The sequence below is a fragment of the Clupea harengus genome, chromosome 2 (genome assembly GCF_900700415.2).
Source record: "Clupea harengus chromosome 2, Ch_v2.0.2, whole genome shotgun sequence".
Lineage (NCBI taxonomy): Eukaryota > Metazoa > Chordata > Actinopteri > Clupeiformes > Clupeidae > Clupea > Clupea harengus.
This window is the reverse complement of record NC_045153.1, coordinates 31,891,890-31,906,218: the sequence shown is the minus strand read 5'-3', so window position 1 is coordinate 31,906,218 and position 14,329 is coordinate 31,891,890.

The following is a 14,329-nucleotide window of genomic DNA, read 5'->3' as shown; positions in this document are numbered from 1 at the left end:
GTGGCACATCTGTGTGGGTGGTTTTGTGGAGTTACACTGACAAGTGCTCCAGTGGTTATTCTGTAATAATTGCAGATAATTGTGAGCATGCTTGTTGATCCACCTGAAATGGAAATTGCGATAGTACAATCAAAATGGACTTGACTGAACATGAACATTTTGGAAGCACACAATAAAAGCAATGAAAAACAAATAACTGCAGATATTCAGTGTTTTCTGCAGAGTTAAAGAATTATATAAATATACATGCATTTCAACTCTGCTGTTTAAGCACAGATGGCAAAATAATGTGGTCTAACCATCTATCTTATCCGCTGTTTATTTTATTTCCAAATAATGCAGTTCATCATCTTGGATTCTGAAATGGAACAATGACAAAAGAACACTGGTGTTGTTCCATGAAGCTATTCTACATGTTCTTAGATTCAACAGGTGTTGTGATATCCAGCAACAGCCTGGGAACTGTCATATCATTGTCAGGTTCTCGTTACACATTTAGGTTCAGGAGGAATCTTGTTAATCTGTCCAGCTGCTCCCGTCAGCCTATGTATGAATTTACATTTGGTATGTAAAGCCACAGATTCTGACTCAAAGTGACACATTTTTCATATCTGTTTATGCTTGTCTTGAAAAAAATGGAATGCTTCTCAGAGAAACTGAAGTGTCATCAACACCCTGGAACACTCAGCTCTTGGTTATGATAATGCAATCATCCAAATGGCAGCAGTGACTTGAGATGGCTTTGAGTTATCATTATGTGCGTAGGAGAATAGGTGGGATGATGTCCATTTAATCCTCTGACAACTGGTATGCAAATGTTGTGTGCCTGAATACAGACACTTTGTATCTACACTACTGAAGAATATTCTTATTTTTCATATACTTTCTAAGTAGTTGCAGAATTCCTCCCTCACAAGAATGTATCACATTCACGTCACCTTCATTAACACACAAATGGTCAGCAAGACCCTCCTGGTCTGACATTCAAACCTTTCATATCTAGGTAAACCCCATAATGTTCCCCTTCCTTACACGCCCCACCGTACACCTTGAACTAGACCCCCAGACACACCCATTCCCTTCCTTAATGCCCAAACTAGGCATACACCTTCACACCTACCCCTTTCCTGTATGCCCAAACTAGGACTTTCCTGTCATTATGTATGCATACACCTTCCCAAAGGCATCCCTCAATCCTGTAACTTACTGGGAGCCAGTGCAGGTATTTCAGGTAGGGGTTATTGATGGAGATAATTTCCAAACACTGTTAATGACTTAAGAATATAATAATCAAGTGCCTTGTATTATTAATGACCTTATATGAATCATGTACTTATGTAAGCAGGAACATGGCTTTTCTGTGTTTCTGCGTGTGTGTAACTTAGAATATTAGGTGCCACTTAGTCTGCATATGTACAAGAGCATGTTTAGACCAGAAGTGATAAGAAGGGACGAACTGTGCTTCTTCCAATCTTGTGCAAAACTTCCATCCTTGCCTCGAGCATCAGAAATCCACCACGTGGCTATCCGTGCTGAACGCTCAACTTCTGTCTATATAAACCTTGTGCGATGTGTTTATCATTGCTTCACTTTCAGCCTTGTGCTGGGAGTGAGCCCGATTGCAATTGTTTGTCTAATAAATATACTTATATGCAGCTCCGGAGTCCTGAGGTAACTAGGGTGAATTTTCACCTATCATAATTGGGGGCTCGTGTCCGGGATTCCAACAACCTCATCGACTCTCCACGCTGGGCTAATCATCAGGACCTGAACCGTACGGAGGAGTCACAGGTATTTCCCTAAAGAAATTTCTAGTCCCCTGGGCGCAGTCACCTTCCTTAAGCCTGTAAAAGAGAGCTAGTGTCTCTCCCGAAGCCCTGAAGCGCGTTCGGTGGAAGAAGACGAAAAGGCCTCTGAAGGAAGGGTATAGAAGGAAGGGTGGCCTCTGGGCGCAGAGACATAGCTAGGGAAAATATTTCTGTGAGACTCTGTTTTTCTAAAGACCTCCAACCTGAATTGGAAGGAGGCCAGGGCCTGCCAGCGAGGAGAGCCGAGAGTGAAGGAATTTAATTAGACTATAGGGGTTGGACTCCGAGCTGTTTGTGAGTATATTGTTTGTTTGTTGTGTGTGTACGCTAGTATAGTTTTTTTGGGGGGGTTGAGACTAACTTTTGTTAATTCTAACTTGCACTATTTTTATTATTTCTCTGGAAAACTGTTTTAAGGGTACCATGGCACTGTCGGAAACCATATTGTGGCTTCAATATATCACATGTTATTCTCAGAGATATTTCCCTAGCGAATGTTCTAGTCCCCTGGGCGCAGTCACCTTCCTTAAGCCTGTAAAAGAGAGCTAGTGTCTCTCCCGAAGCCCTGAAGCGCGTTCGGTGGAAGAAGACGAGAAGGCCTCTGGGCGCAGAAACATAGCTAGGGTAAATATTTAACAGGGTAAGGCGGAATCTATGAAGCAGCACTATGGTTCCGACTGAGCTAAAGACCAGGCAGAAGGTTTTATTACTTTTATTCCTTTTATCATGATTTTAGTAATCCAAGAAGCCTATCGGAACATCAAGTTCTGATACGATGTTGATTTTTTTTTTACTCCATGTACTGCTCTTGCTGCTTGCTTTTATTGATTTTATGTAAAGCACTTTGAACTGCAAAACAAAATAGCGGAGAGAGCCACCTGGATACATCTAACAAATTGTAAACGAGTAAGAAAGAAAGAGACAGAGAATAGGAGCTGTCTTCCTCTACAGTTTTCCAAGGCCGGGCCACTGTGACAGAAGTCCAGCTACAAAGGGGATTCTTTGCGTTAGGCAATTTTTCGTCTCAAACCTGGTGAAGAAAACTACACTGTCCAGTGGGGTAAAAGAGCCTAGTGGATACTGGAAGGGCGGGGCGGTCCTATCTCTGTGAAGTCATGGGGAGTTACAAGGGAAAAATGAAATAATGTGTGGGACTTTTCATAATAACTGTACTGCGCTACATTTTGTGTACTGTTAACACATTGATCACAACAGGCACCGGTCTTGGTCAAATATCCGCAATGGGGCCTACCTAAAGATCATCCGTGGTGGAAATGGGTGAACCAGACTGCCCAAACACACTTTCCACAAAAAGACTGTTTACATTTTCCTGCCCAGTAATATTCAACATCCGATGTGTTCTGCAGGATGCCTGATGGGGAACAGGGCTTTCAAGGACACAGCAAAGAAGCCTTGTTTGAATGTTATCTGAAGCCTAGGCGAGGTAATGACACACACACAGTCGACACCCACTATGTTGGCCTACAAGTATACAAATGTGTGATGAGAAATATGATGACATTTTAAATGATTAACTTATGATGATATGGAGTGATGCTCAGTAATGATCTCTGTTCTGAAAATCCATGTGATGAAGCTCAGAGTGATGATTTTGAGGTTATCCATTGAAATTGATAATTGACGAATTAAGAAAGATGATTTGTGATTTTGATTTGAATTGTGATTTTGATTGTGATTTTGAATTATCCATTGAAACGGATAAAAGGAGGGACTGATGGAGATAATTTCCAAACACTGTTAATGACTTAAGAATATAATAATCAAGTGCCTTGTATTATTAATGACCTTATATGAATCATGTACTTATGTAAGCAGGAACATGGCTTTTCTGTGTTTCTGCGTGTGTGTAACTTAGAATATTAGGTGCCACTTAGTCTGCATATGTACAAGAGCATGTTTAGACCAGAAGTGATAAGAAGGGACGAACTGTGCTTCTTCCAATCTTGTGCAAAACTTCCATCCTTGCCTCGAGCATCAGAAATCCACCACGTGGCTATCCGTGCTGAACGCTCAAAATGGAATGCTTCTCAGAGAAACTGAAGTGTCATCAACACCCTGGAACACTCAGCTCTTGGTTATGATAATGCAATCATCCAAATGGCAGCAGTGACTTGAGATGGCTTTGAGTTATCATTATGTGCGTAGGAGAATAGGTGGGATGATGTCCATTTAATCCCCTGACAACTGGTATGCAAATGTTGTGTGCCTGAATACAGACACTTTGTATCTACACTACTGAAGAATATTCTTATTTTTCATATACTTTCTAAGTAGTTGCAGAATTCCTCCCTCACAAGAATGTATCACATTCACGTCACCTTCATTAACACACAAATGGTCAGCAAGACCCTCCTGGTCTGACATTCAAACCTTTCATATCAAGGTAAACCCCATAATGTTCCCCTTCCTTACACGCCCCACCGTACACCTTGAACTAGACCCCCAGACACACCCATTCCCTTCCTTAATGCCCAAACTAGGCATACACCTTCACACCTACCCCTTTCCTGTATGCCCAAACTAGGACTTTCCTGTCATTATGTATGCATACACCTTCCCAAAGGCATCCCTCAATCCTGTAACTTACTGGGAGCCAGTGCAGGTATTTCAGGTAGGGGTTATTGATGGAGATAATTTCCAAACACTGTTAATGACTTAAGAATATAATAATCAAGTGCCTTGTATTATTAATGACCTTATATGAATCATGTACTTATGTAAGCAGGAACATGGCTTTTCTGTGTTTCTGCGTGTGTGTAACTTAGAATATTAGGTGCCACTTAGTCTGCATATGTACAAGAGCATGTTTAGACCAGAAGTGATAAGAAGGGACGAACTGTGCTTCTTCCAATCTTGTGCAAAACTTCCATCCTTGCCTCGAGCATCAGAAATCCACCACGTGGCTATCCGTGCTGAACGCTCAACTTCTGTCTATATAAACCTTGTGCGATGTGTTTATCATTGCTTCACTCTCAGCCTTGTGCTGGGAGTAAGCCCGATTGCAATTGTTTGTCTAATAAATATACTTATATGCAGCTCCGGAGTCCTGAGGTAACTAGGGTGAATTTTCACCTATCAGTTATGTGGTCAGTTCTTTTTGTTTTTGTAAGAACTCTGGCTTCTGCATTTTGTATCATTTGAAGCTGTTTAAGTTTTTTTTTTAGGAAGGCCTGTGAACAGCCCATTGCCAACGCTACTGGAGATAAAGGCATGAATTAGTTTTTCCAAGTCATCTTTTGACATAAAACCCCTAAGTTGGTAGACCCCTAAGAGATGGTAAAACGCAGATTTAGTAATTGCTTTCATGTGGCTGTTAAAATTTAGATCACTGTCTAAGAGGACACCAAGATTTCTGACAGTATCCTTTGCTTTAAGTCCTTTTTTGTTAAGAAGGGTGGCAATCTTACATCTTTCCTCCTTTTTACCAAAACTTATTACTTCAGTTTTGTCTTTGTTTAGCTGGAGAAAGTTCTGAGACATCCAGTGGTTAATTTTCTTAATACAATCACAAAGAGATTCAAGGGGACCATAGTCATTAGGTGTCAAAGCTAAGTACATTTGGGTGTCGTCAGCATAGTTATGATAGGAGATCAAATTATTCTTTAAGATTTGTCCAAGTGGGAGCATATAAAGGTTGAATAGAAGTGGACCCAAAATTGAGCCCTGGGGGACTCCACAGGTCAGGGACGTAGGTGTTGAGGTGCAGTTGCCAACTGCAACAAAAAAGCTCCTGTCTTGTAAGTATGATTTCAGCCACTTGATAACAACATCTGAGACGCCAACCCAGTGTTCTAGTCGGTGAAGTAATATGTTGTGATCAACAGTGTCAAAGGCTGCACTAAGGTCCAGCAATACTAGGACTGATGCTTTACCTGCATCTGTATTTAGGCGTATGTCATTTATAACTTTAACAAGAGCTGTTTCAGTGCTGTGATTAGCACGGAAACCTGACTGAAAGTCATCAAGGCAGTTATTCAGTGTCAAAGACAATTTTTTTCAATAATTTTGCCTACGAATGGTAAATTGAATATGGGCCTGTAGTTGTTTAATGTGGAGGCATCCAGGTTATTCTTTTTCAGTAGGGGTTTTACAACAGCTGTTTTCAGGGAGTTAGGAAATGTGCCAGTCTGTAATGATGTATTTATGATTTCAAGCAGATTTGTCGTTATGAGGTGAATGACAGATTTAAAAAAAAAAACTGGTAGGTAGAATATCCAATTCACATGTGGAAGAGTTGAGGTTTTGTACGAGCAGTAAGGTTTTCTATGGCCTTGGCCTTGGGCTAATGGCCTTGAATCATATGCAGGGGGACTGTTAACATCCCTCTCAACCCCAACACAAAACCTTTTCAGAAGGGATTGTTTTTTTTGGATAAGCGAACTATTTTACAGAAATCTTAATGCCGTTTGCGTAAATTCTGACACAAATGACACTCCATAGACATCTAAACGAACAAGCTACTGTAGAAGTAAGATAGGCTAGCCTAATGGTCCACCATAGCACACAGCCAATAGAGAAAAACAACACACTGACCACATCATTAGCGATTGCATTACTTCAGATATACACCAGCTGGCTCAGGTGCAGGTCTCAAACACTAACTTACATACCTACACACCGCAAAAAAGTGCCGGTTTGCGAAATTACAGATAGAAGAACACATTTTCCCCAACTGCTACATGCTAACATGGCCCAGGTTGGCAAAAGAGTCAGATTCAAAGTGGTTAGCTCACTCAAACAGGGTTTTACCAGTTGTTGCTGGGACATTGCCTTCAAACATAAAATCAATCCATTTAGCTCTTGTGTCTTCTGAGGCTGGGCTTTGGTGTAGGTGTGCGCAGCCGGCCATGTAGATCGAGTGGTGTGGGGGCGGTCATTTTTTAGGTCTCAAAAAGAGGACATGTCCGGGTGAAAGAGGACGTCTGGTCACCCTACTTTATGGCACCGCCTCACTCAACAACTTGACCCATCTGCTAGCCAGTGTTGTGCATGAACGCGTTCAAAAGAACGCGTTCATTGAACACGTTCATTTTTATGAGAACGATGAACTGAACGCAACTTCATGACAAATAATGAATTTGAACGGTGAACACGTTCATATTATCTGAGGTCCAGCGCCACTGAGGTCTAGCTAAAACATTACGGAATGTTTTCCTTCTGCTGAGGAAAGACGCTGTCTAAATCGAATGCTTGTACCATGTCGTTGCTCAGTACCTGTTAAAAAGGCCATAGTAATTATTTGTTAAATTGCCCAGACAGACCATGTTTCGGTAAATGACCATATTTGGTAATTGCGTTGGTCATGTGACTTCACTTCTCACGGTGCAATGTTTTGATATCGCTTCATGGCATATTTAGATGGAGTAGCAGTTAACTTCGGGCATATTTTCACATAATTGAACGTTGCACTTTGTTGAAGTTGTGTGCGTCCATGTATACGTGAGTTTGACTTTATAGCCTACCTTGTCATTATGTGTTTGTTATAGTTTAGCTTTCTCATCATTGTTACGAGCACTGTCACTTAATTGATCTAGCATGATGCACTGTTCGTGAACTCGCTTAGCATAAGCTGCTAATGTACAAATACGAGTGTTACAGGGTTTACCTATGCTAACTTTTGAGCGGTCTTTCATTTAGTGTACATGCCCTTGTTGATCTGAGATTAAGCCAGTAGCATATCATTGCTGAAGAGCAAGTTATTATTATTAGTTCCCTGTATAATTCATTGGTTAAATGGTACTAATTTAAAAAAAAAAATGAAAATGAACTGAACTATGAACTAGTTCAGAATTTAAATGGTGAACTATGAACGTGAACGATTCATGTTTACTTGTATGAACTGAACTTTGAACTAGTTCATGAGAGGTGTGAACGTGCACAACACTGCTGCTAGCTATAAGATAAAGCTAGCACAGTATTCTCTGTATGGACATCATGGCAGAGTTGACAAAACCAATCAACAAATACAACTGTACACTGTCGATTAGAAGGTCTTGAGCCATGATTTTTTACCAAGAAATATCAATTCTCACGTAATGGGGCTTTAACTATACTTTACAACAGCAATAACAGCCCTTGGGCACTCCACTGGGGTTGTCTAATGGGCAATTTTCTTTGTCTATGTTTCATTGAATTAGGGTTCAACATCGGTCCAACATTGGTGTCTGGCGTCCCAGACCCATCCCCCCTCCATACCCACGATTGGTTAAGACACATATCCACACTAAATACAACACCACCACATACACCTCAAGATACACTGACTTTTCCACAACAACCATGAACGAATATCAAATCCCATGGTATCGGTATCAATAGATATAGCAATCACTTTTTTAAGGCAATCATTTCAAAAGTTAGGCATTAACTTTTACTTGAGCATTATTTATTTTTGTGTGTGATGTTACCCTTGACAGTGGGGCTTCGAAGCTTGTGTCGACAACGTGAAGCACTTCTAGGCGGATCTTCTTATCGAGGCTTTTTTTTTTGGGCGAAATTCCGTCACTGGTGACGTCCAAAGCTTCGTTTGAGTCCAGTGCTTCAAGAAGTGGTTCACTCTTGGCGGGACGTTTTGACGATAAGATGTCCCAATTCCCATCTCATACTCGTGGGTTTGTTGTTAGTGGTTGGAGAGTTAAAGGTAGTTTGAGATTTAGATTATTTTCGGTAGTTAGAGGTTTAGATTATTTGAGATTTATGTATGGAGCCAGTTAGAAAGAGAAAGTCGTCACTTGTTTGGGGAATTGTTTGATTTTTCTTAGGTAAACTGTTGCGCCATTTAGTGAACTAAACTGAACTTCAACAGTAACTCACACGGCCTCCATCCAGCCAAGGTAAGTTGATATACTTGCATTACAAATAACCTCAGCGACCTTTCTTTTACGTAGTGCTATATGCTTAGTTACAATGCTATTAAATTGAGGACCTTCACTTTTAATTTCGTGACATTCTTAATAGTAACAAGTAATGTTAGCCCACAGTAGCATAGCCGGTGTCAAATGCTTCTGATCAGTGCCTAAAACTACTGTTGCCCGCCTAAACTTCACGAATGACATTTAACACGGTTCATTCTCGCAAATGCTGTGAAACAGAGGTTTACATCTCCCCATGCTATTGCAATTGTTTTTCCGCAAGGTGGCATTTATGTTATTTATTTTTCCAGTTTTTTACGTTGTGTCAATGACATTGTACATTGTAGCATAGCCTGCTGTCAAACAGTTGTGGGCAGTGCCTTACGTTACCTGAGGGAAAATAAAACACTAGGTTGCGCGCCTAAACTTTATGAATGACATATAACACGGTTCATTCTCGCAAATGCTGTGAAACAGAGGTTTATATCTCCCCATGCTATTGCAATTGTTTTTCCTCGAGGGGGCATTGATGTCATTTATTTATTTTTCCAGTTTTTTACGTTGTGTCAATGACATTGTACGTTGTAGCATAGCCTGCTGTCAAACGGTTGTGGGCACTGCCTTGCCTTGCCTGAGGGAAAATAAAACACTAGGTTGCGCGCCTAAACTTTATGAATGACATTTAACACGGTTCATTCTCGCAAATGCTGTGAAACAGAGGTTTATATCTCCCCATGCTATTGCAATTGTTTTTCCTCGAGGGGGCATTGATGTCATTTATTTATTTTTCCAGTTTTTTACGTTGTGTCAATGGCACTGTACATTGTAGCATAGCCTGTTGTCAAACGGTTGTGGGCAGTGTCTTACCTGAGGGAAAATAAAACGCTAAGGTAGCTAGCGGTAAATAACGTAAACGTAAATAACGTGAGTGATTGATAAAGGATGTGTTACACATCACAAACACACATAATCGATGGATTTTTGTTAAAATGGGTTAGCTTAAATTACAGTATCTTACGCGAGCTAACTAGCTAGCTAGCTACTATACGCTGTTTGTTAAGCTCAAGCTAGCACTCTCACAAACACGCACGCTCACACAGCCAGCAATGCATGTTTTAAAAGAAAACCCTCTGTTGAAGTGCAGTGAACTAAACTGAACTTCAACAGCAACTCACACGGCCTCCATCGAGCCAAGGTAGGTTGATTTACTTGCATTACAACGCTTCTGATCAGTGCCTAAAACTACTGTTGCTCCTAAACTTTATGAATGACATTTAACACGGTTCATTCTCGCAAATGCTGTGAAATAGAGGTGTATATCTCCCCATGCTATTGCAATTGTTTTTTCGCCAGTGGGCATTGATGTTCCCCCCCACAGTTTTTCACGTTGTGTCAATGACATTGTAAATTGTAGCATTGCTGTCAAACGGTTGTGGGCAGTGCCTGACATTACCTGAGGGGAAATAAAACACTAAGGTTAATTAATATACATATATATTAGTGGTGGCCAATTTCATTTCATAATGTTCGTGAAACATACAGATGGTTGCTCTGAGCACAACAAATATCTGATGAAGCGAGTCCTACTGTTTGTATCCACTTTTAACTTTAATATTAGGTATAACCACTTTTTGCAGCAATTACGGCAGCACATCTCTCTGGCATAGAGTCAATATATTTCCTGACAACTTCAACACTAATGTTATCCCATGCCTTTAGCAACTCAAGCCAAAAGCTTTCCTTTGAATGTACAATAGATCTGTCCCGTTTATTTTCCTACTCTATGGGGTTGAGGTCCGGACTTTGAGGGGGCCAATCCATCATTTTCAATGTTCCAGCAGATAGTTCCGGCAATAGTTAGAAGAATTCTTAGGGTTGTTGTCCTCTTGGAAAATAAATCCAGGCCCTATAAGACGACTCCCAGATGATACTCCGTGCCTCACGTAAAATGTTGTAGTGTACTTTCTTATCCATAATGCCATCAATTTTCACTAAGTCACCTGTTCCTGAGGCTAAAATGGCACTCCACACCATGATACTACCCCCTCCATGTTTAACTGTTTGCAAGAGACACTAATTTTTATATGTCTGCCCCTCCCTCCGTCGAACATACACTCTTCGCTTGTTGCCAAACTGTTCAAACTTGGACTCATCAGTCCACAAAAAGGTATGCCAATCTTCCTTTGTCCATTTCTCTTTTGCAAATTTCAGGCGTTTCACTCTATTTTTCCCTTTGAGTAATGGTTTCTTTGCTGCTATTCTGCCAACAAGTCCTTCTTCTCCCAGTTTCCGACGCACAATTCTTGAAAACACTGTTGCACCATTAGTCATTGTGTTGTTGATTTTGTTGTGCTCAGAGCAACCATCTGCATGTTTCACGATCATTATGAAATGAAATCATGTTTTGGAGGCCAAAAAAAGGTCAATATTTTCAGATCTTTCAGGTGTTGTTCTAATAATTTTGACCACCACTGTATATATATATACATAAATGAAAAAAAATTGTATGTGTTCTCAAAACTAATGCTGTTATGTTCTTTCTCCCTTTTCTCGTTTGTGACAGTGTGCTACGTTGTGTGTGTGTGTGTCACTTTTGCATAGGTCATTGGTGAGAGATGGAGAGTTTTGCACGTCTGGCGGCTATACATTACTACCTGACATCTGGTACCCACCAACCAGGCAGTAGTAAGTTATCAAGCCAAGTTTCGTGACTTAGACAGTCTGGCAGGCCCAGAGTTCAACTGGCTGGCCGATGATGTATCTGTTTCTATTTTCTCTCTGTTCTGGCAACCTACCAGTATCAGTTATTGTTTTGTAGAAGTTCGCAGTGGTTTTTTTTTTGTCTTTGCAGGACAAAACACGTTGTGGTGTCGGACTGGGAAGCACATACAGTTGTGTTAGTGATAGGGTTTTACACTATAAAAGGCATAAAGCCAGATGATGTGGTGCAACTGCCCCATCTAGTTGGTCCGGGCGCTCCTGAACTTGGCGACCATTTTATTTTGTGGGTAATTAATGCTACCCAGAAAAATATTCAGATTTTTGGTTCACTAAGAATCTCCAACACTACACACAGGACAGATTAGTCTTGGCCAACACATTTAGGAATATGTTTACTGATCTGTCCCTTTGGGACGTTGTATTAACACCACAGTGGAAACAGACAGACACCAGTAACTGTGGTGTTTTTGTCTGCACAGCAGCGGCGGCGATAGTGAGGGGTATTGAGATGGAGCCTGTAGCATTAACGGAAGCACAGCTCTCCCATCTTAGGCAATACCATGCAGCACAATTGTGTAGGTTCGCGTTGAACTCTATGGTGTGTTAGATACACAGTTTTACAGGTTTGGTCAGCGGACACCTGGGGTTAGATGCGCCTTGCTTTAGTTTTACAGGTTTGGTCAGTGAGCAGTGCATGTTGCACTTGTAAGAGGGCCATTATGGATCCCAAGTGCAACAAGTAGAATTGATTTCAAAGTACTACTTTTAGCATACAAAGCCCTAAACAACTTGGCTCCAATCTACCTTAAGAAATGAGTTGTCCCCCATTGCTTTCCTAGACCGCTTCGTTCCCAAAGTGCAGACCTCGTAATTCCAAGAATATCAAAAACCACAATAGGAGGCAGAGCCTTCAGCTACCGAGCCCCCTGCCTCTGGAATAATCTCCCTACCTTCCATATTCAAATCGAGACTAAAGACATTCCTCTTCAGTGCATCCTAGAGCCATAAATAATTGCTTAAAAAAAACCTTCACCTGTCGGGCCGGCCAGCCAGCATAACTAAACACATGCAAAATCCCCTATATCAATAAAACTGGGCTACAGACAGCGTATGTTGTATCGTGAAGGAGTGCTATTACAGGTCCCGGGTACAGCATACAGCGCGTGTTGCAGCTGTCTCCAGCCAGTAAGGCACTGTTGAGTATCCTGCCAACCTTACTATGCTTATGACTAAAACTCCCCATGCACCAAGCCAGCCAACATAACTAAACATAACTCATCACAACTAAACACATGCAAAAACCCCCAAATCAATAAAACTGGGCTACAGACAGCATATGTTGTATCGTGAAGGAGAGCCTTTTTTGTCTTTGCAGGACAAAACACGTTGTGGTGTCGGACTGGAAAGCACATACAGTTGTGTTAGTGATAGGGTTTTACACTATAAAAGGCATAAAGCCAGATGATGTGGTGCAACTGCCCCATCTAGTTGGTCCGGGCGCTCCTGAACTTGGCGACCATTTTATTTTGTGGGTAATTAATGCTACCCAGAAAAATATTCAGATTTTTGGTTCATTAAGAATCTCCAACACTACACACAGGACAGATTAGTCTTGGCCAACACATTTAGGAATATGTTTACTGATCTGTCCCTTTGGGACGTTGTATTAACACCACAGTGGAAACAGACAGACACCAGTAACTGTGGTGTTTTTGTCTGCACAGCAGTGGCGGCGATAGTGAGGGGTATTGAGATGGAGACTAGCATTAACAGAAGCACAGCTCTCCCATCTTAGGCAATACCATGCAGCACAATTGTGTAGGTTCGCGTTGAACTCTATGGTGTGTTAGATGCACAGTTTTACAGGTTTGGTCAGCGGACACCTGGGGTTAGATGCGCCTTGCTTTAGGTTTGGTCAGTGGGCAGTGCATGTTGCACTTGTAAGAGGGCCTTTATGGATCCCAAGTGCAACAAGTAGAATGGATTTCAAAGTACTACTTTTAGCATACAAAGCCCTAAACGACTTGGCTCCAATCTACCTTAAGGAATTAGTTGTCCCCCATTGCCCTCCAAGACCGCTTCGTTCCCAAAGTGCAGGCCTCGTAATTCCAAGAATATCAAAAACCACAATAGGAGGCAGAGCCTTCAGCTACCGAGCCCCCTGCCTCTGGAATAATCTCCCTACCTTCCATATTCAAATCGAGACTAAAGACATTCCTCTTCAGTGCATCCTAGAGCCATAAATAATTGCTTAAAAAAAAACTTCACCTGTCGAGCCGGCCAGCCAGCATAACTAAACACATACAAAATCCCCTATATCAATAAAACTGGGCTACAGACAGTGTATGTTGTATCGTGAAGGAGTGCTATTACAGGTCCCGGGTACAGCATACAGCGCGTGTTGCAGCTGTCTCCAGCCAGTAAGGCACTGTTGAGTATCCTGCCACCCTTTAGATTAGATTAGATTCAACTTTATTGTCATTGCACAGAGTACAAGTACTGAGGCAACGAAATGCAGTTAGCATCTAACCAGAAGTGCAAAATCAGAAGAGTGCAGAGTATGTGCAAAGTGGTATTATAAAAATAGATCAATAGAATATATACAGTATGGTATACGACATAAGTAATATGGACAGTAAGCAGCAATAGTGGTGGTCAGTGCAGATGTGATATATATATATGATATAGATATACAGTATGTAAAGTGCAGGTGAAGTACAGGTGAAAGTGGCAGTAGAAGTTATAAATTAGGTAGGAGACATAAGATATAAATACGGTGAATATGGATATGGACAACAATTTTAAATAAATAGATATAAACAAATGAACAGTTTTAGTGCAAATGTTCAGTGGCTGGGGGAGGTGTGTGGCAGTCAGGCCAGGGTAGAGGGGGGAATACAGTCACTGTAGGAAGGAATGTGAGGGGGT